The sequence below is a fragment of the Oncorhynchus mykiss genome, chromosome 9, assembly GCF_057628025.1.
Source record: "Oncorhynchus mykiss isolate SJ-2025 chromosome 9, ASM5762802v1, whole genome shotgun sequence".
Taxonomy (NCBI): Eukaryota; Metazoa; Chordata; class Actinopteri; order Salmoniformes; family Salmonidae; genus Oncorhynchus; species Oncorhynchus mykiss.
This window is the reverse complement of record NC_143030.1, coordinates 47,050,440-47,061,909: the sequence shown is the minus strand read 5'-3', so window position 1 is coordinate 47,061,909 and position 11,470 is coordinate 47,050,440. Positions and strand designations below refer to the sequence as shown.

The window sequence follows — 11,470 nt, the reverse complement described above, 5'->3', positions numbered from 1 at the left end:
CCTTTCTCCCAAAAGTGGGATACATATCAGTGGTGTGTACCTATATTTTACATTAAGTTCACTGGTAACACTTTCCATTAATGTACACTGTAGCCATGTCCTGCAGTCAATCACCAAAAGCGCCCTCTTTGGCCTCATGGGTGGAATTGTATTAATATTTTTCATAATTTCATAATTTAAAAAACGTATTGTAAAAAAAAACGGACAAATCCGATCTTTCTATGTCAAACAGTTTTGTTATATTTCAGTCTTCTGTGATGTATACAAATATTAGGATGCAAACTCAAATTTGTAATGAGTCCTGTGTGTAGCTGGTGAGGGAGTCAGGCGCAGGACAGCAGATAGGAGTAAATAAACGTGCTTTACTCAAAAAAGACAAATATACAAAGTAACATCTTGAGCACACACAGATGGACCGAAATTACAAATAAACAATCACTCAAAAAAAACATGTGGGGAACAGAGGGTTAAATAATGAACAAGTGATTGTGGGATTGACAACAGGTGTGTGAAACAAAGACAAAACAAATGGAAAATGAAAAGGGGATCGGCAGTAGCTAGAAAGCCGGTGACGTCGACCGCCAAACGCTGCCTGAACATGTCAACTCTATATCTGACATGGTACAGGTGTCTTCTTTTTTTAAGCCCATACATGTGTGTGTGAGGTATATACTTTTTTTCAAAATAGATTTGTTTAAGACTAGCAAGAATCACAATGATTTAGTTAAGGGGTTGTAAATGTTTTATAAGTCATTTATACACATGCCTCCATACACCCTGCCTATACAATACTAGCTGTCATGTTCTGTGTTAGCAAAACACATGATCCACTGGCAAAATGAGTGAAATAGAAAGACAACAAGCAAATCCAATCTTATGTTCATAACTGTCACTTTTCAATTAATTGCCAATTACCCTTTTTCTAAGAACACGCATAAAATGTATGCAAAGTCATATTGGGTGAGCCTCCTCAAATCACATTTGACAAGATCCCTTGGTCTAGATCTGCCAGACTGAAGCAGCATCTGGTTGGAAGAGGGCATGTTAAGAGTTTAGAGTTCCCTCAGATGGGACTATAACATTGCCCCAGGGCCTGAAACATGTCAGACAGTTTGAAGCAGCAGCACACCACTAGACTCCATCCAGATTTCCAACCACCAAGGTAGTAGAGGAATGTACCATAGTGTATAGCCCTTCCTGAAATAGTCTAGTCTACCATCCTGAAATATTTTGCTTAATAGTGTCTCTTCTTACTAGAGCACGCAACACATCAGGTGAGTGGGAGGAGCCAGCTCTCACAACATCCAATCAGACTTTTTCTCCTCATGGGCTCACTGCTAGTGGGAATTGCCAAACCATGAGCGTACTTTCATCTGGGACCCCATTGGCTGCTGCAGTCCACTCCCTAAGCCTACGGGACCCCCTGTGGCAGCCGAGGTCACCCTGACTTTCCCGCTCCTGGGGGGAGGAGCAGTCCGGTTGAGCATGTCTGGGGACAGGGTGCTGGAGGTGGCCACAGTGAGTGTTTAGAGACGTCATCCCTTTACCTGTGGGACAAACAGCACACAAGGCCTCGGTTAGAAAACACAGGTTGATTGGTTGATTGGTGGGTGGGTTGGTTGGTTGGACACAGTCAAGATGGCGCCGACAGAGAGGGCTGCCTCGCTTATAGTTCTTAGGAAACTTTGCAGATGTTTTTTTTAATGTATTATTTCTTTCATTGTTAGCCCAGAAAATGACATGTCTTATTACATACAGCTGGGGAAGAACTATTGGATATCAGAGTGGCAGTAACTCCCCAGCACTACCAGCATTGCAACCAGGAATACGACTTTCCCAAAGCGGATCCTTTGTTCGCACCACCCAGGGCAATTGAACTGATTCCAGAGGCCGACCCAAAACAACGCCGACTTAGGAGGTGCGCACACCACCCACCGCTTCCGAGTATATTACTCGCTAATGTTCAGTCCCTGGATAACAAAGTTGATGAGATCAGGGCAAGGGTTTCTTTCCAGAGACATCAGGGATTGTAACATACTCTGTTTCACGGAAACATGTCTCTCTGGATATACTGTCGGAGTCAGTCCAGCCATCTGGATTCTCTGTTCATCGAGACAACAGGAATAAACATCTCTCCGGGAAGAAGAAGGGTGGGTGTGTATGTTTCATGATTAACGACTCATGGTGTAATTGTGATAACATACAGAAACTCAAGTCCATTTGTTCACCCGATCTAGGACACCTCACAATCAAATGCAGACCATATTATCTCCCAAGGGAATTTACTTTGATTATAGTCACGGCCGTGTACATCCCCCTCAAGCCGATACCACGACGGCCCTCAAGGAACTTTACTGGACTTTATTCCAACATGGAAACCATTTATCCTGAGGCTTCAGTTATTGTAGCTGGGGATTTTAACGAATCAAATTTGAGGAAAAGACTGCCTAAATTCTATCAATATATCGACTGTAGTACTCTGCTAAAACACTAGACCACTGTTACTCCAACTTTATCCGGGATAAATACAAGGCCCTCCACCGCCCTCCTTTCAGCAAATCTGACCACGACTCTATTTTGCTCCTCCCTTCCTATAGGCAGAAACTCAAACAGGAAGTACCCGTGCTAAGAACTATTCAACGCTGGTCTGACCAATCGGAATCCACGCTCAAAATTGTTTTAATCACGCGGACTGGGATATGTTCCGGATAGCTTCAGAGAATAATATTGACAAATTCACTGAAACAGTAACTTAGTTTATCAGGAAGTGTATAGGAAATTGTACCCACTGTTGTACCCACTGTGACTAATAAAACCTACCCTAACCAGAAACCGTGGATAGATGGCAGCATTCGTGCAAAACTGAAAGCGCGAACCACCGCATTTAAACATGGATAGGTGACTGGGAATATGGAAGAGTACAGAGTAGTCATTCCCTCCGTAAGGCAATCAAACAGGCAAAACATCAGTATAGAGACAAAATGTCACACTGCAATGGCTCAGACATGAGACGTATGTGGCAGGGTCTACAGACAATCATGGACTGCAAAAGGAAAACCAGCCACGTTACGGACACCGACACCTTGCTTCCGGACAAGCTTAATACGTTCTTTGCCCGCTTTGAGGATAACACAGTGCCATCGTGGCCCGCTCTCCTTCTCCGTGGCCGATGTGAGTAAGACATTTAAACATGTTAACCCTCGCAAGGCTACCGGCTCAGACGGCATCCCTAGCCGTGTCCTCAGAGCATGCGCAGACCAGCTGGCAGGAGTGCTTACGGACATATTCTATCTCTCCCTCTCCCAGTCTGTTGTCCCCACATGCTTCAAGATGGCCACCTTTGTTCATGTACATAAGAATGCAAAGGTAACTGAACTAAATGACTATTGTCCCGTTGCACTCACCTCTGTCATCATGAAGTGCTTTGAGAGACTAGTCAAGGATCAAGGATCATATCACCTCCATCTTACCTGTCACCCACAATTGAGAGCATCCTGTCGGGCTGTTCACCCCCTGGTACGGCAACTGCACCGCCCACAACCGCAAGGTTCTCCAGAGGATGGTGCAACCGCGCAATGCATCACCGGGGGAAAACTACCTGCCCTCCAGGACACCTACAGCACCCGATGTCACAGGAAGGCCTAAAAGATCATCAAGGACAACAACCACCCGAGGCACTGCCTGTTCACCCCGCTATCATCCAAAAGGCGAAGTCATTACAGGTGCATCAAAGCTGGAACCGAGAGACTGAAAAACAGCTTCTATCTCAAAGCCACCAGACTGCTAAATAGCCATCACTAGCACAGAGAGGCTGCCGCCTAAATACACAGACTTGAAATCATTGGCCACTTTAACAAATGGAACACTTGTCACTTTAATAATGCCACTTTAATAATGTTTACATTTGTTCCATTGCTCATCTCATATGTATATGCTGTATTCTATACTATTCTACTGTATCTTAGTCTATGCCACTCTGACATTGCTCGTTCCTATATTTATATATTCTTAATTCCATTCCTTTACTTGGATTTGTGTGTATTTGGTATATGTTGTGAAATTATTAGATATTACTTGTTGCTGCACTGTCAGAACTAGAAGCACAAGCATTTCGCTACACCCGCAATAACATCTGCTAAACATGTGTATGTGACCAATAAAATGTGATTTGGTTGATTGATTGGTTTTATTAGAAAGTTATAACTCAATACAGCCAGTCACACCAACGCAACAGGAGGACCTCGATGCCACCGGATGCCAGATTTAATTTGACTTTTGGGGATGTCCTCCAGTTTGGGCACAGGCAGGGTGACAATGATGCCCTGGGCGGTGCCCACCCACAGCAGCCCCTGGCAGATGAGTAGGCTAGTGACCCGGACGCTGCCCTGCTGACCTGGAAGAGAAACACAACCACCATTCTGTCACTTCCTTCTGTTCATGTCAACATTGCAGCTTCCCACTCCCATATCCAACCTTAGCCTCTATGAATACATATGATTAATAGGGGGGAAGAAATACACGTAGCCTTACATAGGGCAATGTGAACCTATTACCAGATTGTTCATACCTGTATACAATTATTTTAGACCTACACAAGTGTCTAGGGGGTTGATTTGAATAATGTAAGTGAATAATGTAAGTGAAAAAAGCAGTCGGTGACCTGTGACCTTCTATACTGTACTTGCCTGGGCTGAGGAATATGGATTGTGTTGATCTCGTGCTGGTGATCTCATGTAGGTGCTCTAGGTACGCCTCGAACCTCAGAGAGGGGGGGGGGGGGGGGGGGTGAATGAGTAAGACAGAGTGAGTGCTTGAGAAAGAGAGGTGTTCTGATTGAGAGACGGAGAGGAGCGGTTGTGTGTGGTTGCAATGCATGTGTCCTCTTCATACTAGCTACAGTATCATACAGTATTAAAACCTATCCTTTCCAGGGTCATATAGACCTTTTCTCATTTGGGCAAAAGTATGTCCTCCATCCTCTCTTCTCCGTCCTCTGTGATCCAGAAACCGATAAGTGGTCGAGGAGTGTGTCAATTCGTTAGTAGGCAAACGAAAGATGGTCCTCCACAAAAAAAAATATATATATTACTTGTCCTTTTATCTATGAAATGTCTTGCACAACTAACCTAATTCGTTTTCATCACTTTACACATTTATTTTGGGATCCACCCCTGTAAACGTAATATGCCTGATGACGCGAGTGGAGAAGAAGCTTCTCATTTCATTCAAGCGCATTTTCGTCCACGTTCACTCTCCTTGCCGCCTCTCCTTGATTACCTTTGACCTTCTTCAAAAGGAGGTGAGAGGACAGAGGAGAGAGGACGAAGGAATTTAGCAAATCTAATTGAGAAAAGGCCAAAGTCTCTATTCTTTTCCTATCCTTCCCTCCCTCTCCTTCCCTTTCCTTCAGCCCTGTGTAAATGAGGGTGTATAGAAGGATGTGTTTTGCCCACCTGGAGGTGGAAGCTGGAGCCCTGGATGACGGTGACGAAGTTGGCACAACTGGCTCACAAAGTGTTCTCCAGGATTAGGAGGGTGCGGATGGGGCCACTGCCCACAGTCACATCTGCTTTAGGGAGTGCTAAATCGTGGAAATTGATGGTTTTCGCCGCAGCTAGCGACTGGAACGAGCTGCAAAAAACACTCAAACTGGACCGCTTTATCTCCATCTCTTCATTCAAAGACTCAATCATGGACACTCTTACTGACAGTTGGGGCTGCTTCACGTGATGTATTGTTGTCTCTACCTTCTTGCCCTTTGTACTGTTGTCTGTGCCCAATAATATTTGTACCATGTTTTGTGCTGCTACCATGTTGTTGTCATGTTGTGTTGCTACAATGCTATGTCGTTGTCTTAGGTCTCTCTTTATTCTTTATGTAGTGTTGTGCTGTCTGTCTTGTTGTGATGTGTGTTTTGTCCTATATTTAAAAAACAAAACAAAAAAATGATCCCAGCCCGTCACGCCTTTTGCCTTCTGCTAGGGCGTCATTGTAAATAAGAATTTGTTATATAGAGAGATTACCTTGTGTTAGTATGCTGGCCAATGCTCATTGCAATAGACCTATCCTGTTCATTTTTATTAACTTGATTATACGAGAAAATAGCTGTGATGTAAGATATGACTGTATGATTATACAGTTGGTTCGCCGTCTCACCTCCACTCTTCTGAGCGTAAACGGCAACTTTTCCATTCCCCAGCCCAGCGAACAGGAAAGAGGCAGTGTTTCAGGCACAGAACTGGACAACTGTCCTGGTGGGAGAAGGTCAGAAGGCACTGGGTGGCCGTTTCCACACTAAAATACACATGGATCCTGGGAAATGGAGTTAATGAGAAATAGGGTGACCTCAAAGGCATTTAAATATTAGGTACATGACAATAACATGAGCAAACATGAATTCTACTGATAGAGTTGTGTGTGACAATACATGCCACAATGAGCTGAATGCTTAATGTTAAGTTTGACACTTTTTTTCTGATTTGTTGGTTCCTTGATGGGGAATAGTGGATAAACAAATGCATAAGGTGCAGCATAAAAAATACTGCCATTTTTGTTTGTACTACAGTGTACATGATGACTCACTTACCATCCTGTAGGCCTACACAGATGGTGTTGCCAGAGCTGGCTGTGTTCTTTGCAGCAGCGTCTGAATCCTCTCCTCTTGGGTGGGACAGGGGCTCCATCATGTGGTCCAGAAACAGGACTGGCAACCCCAGCTGGATGGGCTTGACCGTGTGTGGCGTGGACCGGTTCAGAAGATTTCCACTTGACCGTGGTTGCGGTCACCTCCACTGGCCACCTGGTCATTACAGATAGAGGCTGTTAATGGGCCGACCAGCGATTGATCACAGGTCTTATTCGTGACGCTAGACCCTCTGAGCTAAAGAGCTAAAGCTAAGGCCTAGTTTACTTTATCACATGAACCAACATAGCTCATTGAACCACCTTCATTACACTTCCTACCACTAACCTAACCTCCTCCTCTCCGCAGCTCAGTTCAGTCCTGGAATCTATGTACAGTTTGCAGTGTTTACCCAGAGATAGCCCTGCGGTAGAGATGTGCTGGCTGCAGAGAAGCCCAGCAGGGCACAACGGACCGGGTGGTGAAGGGCCGTCTTCAGCTGCAGACAACACAACAAATGCTCAGTTTTACCCACAGACCTACTGTAATCACTACTCAGTTATAGCAAAGAGGATTGGAAATGCGTATTAAGTGTCTCTGGTTATATGGATAAAGGCGGTATTCTACATTATAGGCAATATTTTGCATATTACAGCTACATTTTCATTTTTTATTTTGTTGGTTACCAGAAAGTTCCTTTGCCTCAATACGGATGTTGAATAATGACCTGAGGAAATGGTTTTCCTTTGACATTATTAGAACGTCTCTGCAACATCCCGCTTGACTTCAAATTCAGAGGACATAGATTATTTGAGAGTAGTTTGAGTGTGCATCCAATGCTCTACTCAATCCAAAATGGTTACCAATTCCATATTCCAGGACAAGTAAAAAATAATACTCATCTCACACAGGAACGGTGCTTTGGTGAAAACTAGGAACTCTGGAAAAAAACGAGGTCATATAATGACATCAGTGATCTTCAGTTTGGAAAGTCAGAGCTCTAGAAAAATTCACATGTTTCCGACATGGAATTTTCCAGTTGGATGTCCATTCAAAATGATTTTTCCCAGTCAGATCTAGTTTTTTTGTGAGTTCCCAGTTGTCTTGAACGCACTGAAGTTGGAAGTCGATTTCCGAGTTCCCAGTTCAGAGTTCCAAATTGTTTTGAACGGGACAGAATAAAGCACAATGTTTGTTTCTCACAACATCCTTAAAGACCCAGTACAGTCAAAAACATGATTTCCCTGGGTTTTATATACATTTCCACACTGTGAGGTTGGCATAATACTGTGAAATTGTTTAAGTTATGATACTGCCCATTTAGTGTAAGAGTTGTTTGAAAAGACTGCCTGAAATTTCTGCATGTTTTGATGGGATGGAGTTTTGGCCTGCCTGGTGAATGAGTTAATAGACCAATAGGAAAGAGAGTTCCAAACATCTCTGCCAATAACAGCTAGTTTTCCGTTTTCCCCTCCCCACTTAGACCAGAGAGATTGCTCTTTGCTAAGAAGACAATTTTAGTAAAAAACAATCTCAGCAAGGTACTTAATTGTTACCCAGAAATGATTTGATATTGAGATAAAAATGACTGCATTGGACCTTTACCATTAGAATTCAAATGAGATTTGGTTCTGGGTGCTGAGATTACAGGGTCGATTCAAAAAATAAGTAGTGTAACTTGTAACTTAGTGTAATTTTAACATTCTGTCAGGAGGAGCACATGTTCAACATAATAAAAAAAACATGGTTTCCCATCTCAGGAGGTAAAATAAAAAATACTATATTAAGTGCCTATTAAGTGCCAAATAAAATAACAGGGTTAACGATTTCATCTTAAATCAGCCATCAATCCCCGTGTGACAGGGGGAATGGAAGCTTGTCGTATGCAACAGGGAGGGGCAATTGAATGCAAGCTTCACAAAACTTTTGAATTGTTAAAACATTTCTAGCCTGTCCATCTATGGCAGGTCTGCCCAATTCCTGTCCTGGAGGGCCAAAACACTTCTAGTTTTCATCCTCTCCTTCTTATCAGGGACTAATTCAGACCTGTCACACCAGGTGAATGCAATTAACTACCACGTAGATACAAAAACCAGAAGCACGTTATGCTCGACCCACTCAGTTTTCCACAAAACAGAAAATGGCCAAAAAGAGTAGAACCAACTCACCTGCTTTTACACTATGATTTGACTATTAGATGTTCAATGTTTCTTTTGTAAAAACGATTTTATATTTTACTTTCACCATTATAAAACGAGTTCAGTTCATGTTACAGGGTTGACCTTAAAACAAGGGACAGTTGTTGTTGTTTTTTTACCTTAAAATGAATCACTAATCACATGAAATAAATAATGATCTTCTGAAATGACTTTGTCAGACCAACAAAATAACTAGGGCTTTACAATAATGGTGAAAACTTAATGTTGCGGTTAACCGTCTACTGCAGTGGGCTAAATCAGGGTCACACAGAGTGTTTCTTGGTAGTCTCGGATGAATCTACTTTGAAACAAAATTGTCTACACATGGTTATGGGCTTAAAAAAAAAGAAGACACCTGTACCATGTCAGATATGGATGTTGAGTTTGCATCCCAATATTACATCACAGAAGACTGAAATATAACAAAACTGTTTGACGTAGAAACACTAGACTTTCGGGGTAAAAAAAAAAAAAAATGCTAATCGTGAAAAATATTAATAACATTCCAACCATGAGGCCAGTAGGTCAGTTGACTGCAGGAAAGGGCTACGTGGGTTAAGGTTTTCCGAAAGGTCATAGAGAGCACACAGGGGGACATGTCAAAATGTTGGATTTTTAGCACTTTAGCAGATTTATTGACTTTTTCCATGTGGTCTATATTAAAAGGGCACTTTATTTAATATAACAGGCTTTTAAAAAATCTAATATTGCTGCACAATTTTTATCAAAGGGATGCAAAAGGGACTAATTTCGTGGAACGAACCTACACTCTGGGTGGCAGATTGTTTTGTTGAATACTCGTATTGAAACATGCATTTATATTTGCAGATAAAGACAAATGAGATTTCCGATGAGGTTTGATGGGACGAGGCCCGATGGTATTAGACGAACAGGGATAACAAAACAGACATAGTGGGGTTGAGCTGCAATATGATTACACACACTCACACACTCTGGGTATCAGTCAGAATGAAGACATATAAAGAGTTTGGTCACATTACTAAGCTACATATGGATGAAAATTGGAACATTGTAGATCAAACACAGGGACAAGTTCATCATCTCCAAGCACCCTGCAGAGGTTCGCAGTCTCCAGGTAACTGGCCTCTGCCACTGCTTCTGCATTTCCATACAAATTGTGCAAATGTATTTTCCTTTGAGCTTGCCATCCATCGCACACAATTTCTCCTTTCAGAGACGGAGGCATCTGAATTTCAAATAGTTAAGATGAAGGGAATAGTGGTGTCCAGTATGTAAGAGGTCGGAGGAGCGGAGGGAGATGGAAAGAACACTGGGATGCATCCAGAATAGCATCCTATTCCCAATACAGTGCACTACATTTGACCAGAGCCAGCGCACTATACGGGAATACGGTGACATTTTGGACGCAGGCTGGTCTGTGATTTACTGTTTACTTGTAATGTATGCAGGAATATTTGTGGGACATGGGCCATCAGTCTTTCAATCTCCATTTGGAAAGATTCATTTGAATACCATCCAGCATTTGCCTCGCTTTATGGATTATCGTCAGGACTCAATGGCCTCAGCCGAGTCACCAGAAATAAGGTGCTTACCCTTTGATCTCTCCTCTATCCCTAGACACAGAGACTGTGAAAGAGGGGAAACTGAGAGAGAGTGTGTTGATACGGTATCGGCAGTATATGTGTTGAAAGGGGGGGGGGCAACACAGATTATCACTACATCTGACAAATGACATGACTCCAGATTAAAACAAGCCATGTCATTCATTTTGTGGGACTTCCGAGGCTGTGGGGGATTTCACTTTGCTCAAACAATGAGAGAGAATAATGATAGCATCCCATATCCTCTACAGGACACACGTAAGCATGCATGAATGCATGAGGGCACACACACAGGCTTACTTTCACTTTACAGAAGGTTTCCTTTCATCTTAACTGCATTATTCTATTATAATGAGTTAGTTTTGCACATTCACAGAGCCAACAATGCATATTTGATATCCTCTTCAACATCCTTTGTTACTTTAACCCTGCCAGGCAAACTATGTGTTAGCGCGGCATAATAACTGGAAGAGCACATAATATCTTTCATCTTAACATACCTGCCTTTATCTCGGTAAAGAGCTATTTTGTAACAGCTTGAAATACTGCTTTAGGTTATAGTGCTATTTTTTGCCCCTCGGGGATATATGTAGGTAAGACCAAGGTCGCATATCATTATACCAATGATGTTATAAATGAACTCAACTCAACAAATGTTGAATTATAATAAACCCACTGGGCAAAAACTGGTTGACACAATGTTGTTTCCAACATGGGAAACTGATTGGATTTGTAAAAAGTCCTCAACGTAAGGGATTTTTTTATTTTATACAAATATATATATATACATAAATTCATATACAGTGCATTTGGAAAGTATTCAGACCCCTTGACTTTTTCCACAATGTGTTACTTTACAGCCTTATTCTGAAAAATAAAATAAAATAAAAATCATCAATCAACACACAATACACCATTGTGACAAAGCAAAAACAAGTTTTTTTAGATTTTTTTTTTGTGCAAATTTCTTAAAAATAAAAACAGAAATACCTTATTTACATAAGTAGTCAGAGCCTTTGCTATGAGACTCGAAATTCAGCTCAGGTGCATCCTGTTTCCATTGATCA

The 11,470-nt window shown here is 42.1% G+C and overlaps 1 pseudogene; it reads right to left on the bottom strand.

Annotated features, from left to right (window-relative positions):
• Window positions 1-999: 999 nt before the first annotated feature.
• Window positions 1,000-11,470, bottom strand: part of LOC149981231 (rho guanine nucleotide exchange factor 10-like protein) — a 28,611-nt pseudogene continuing 18,140 nt past the window's right edge.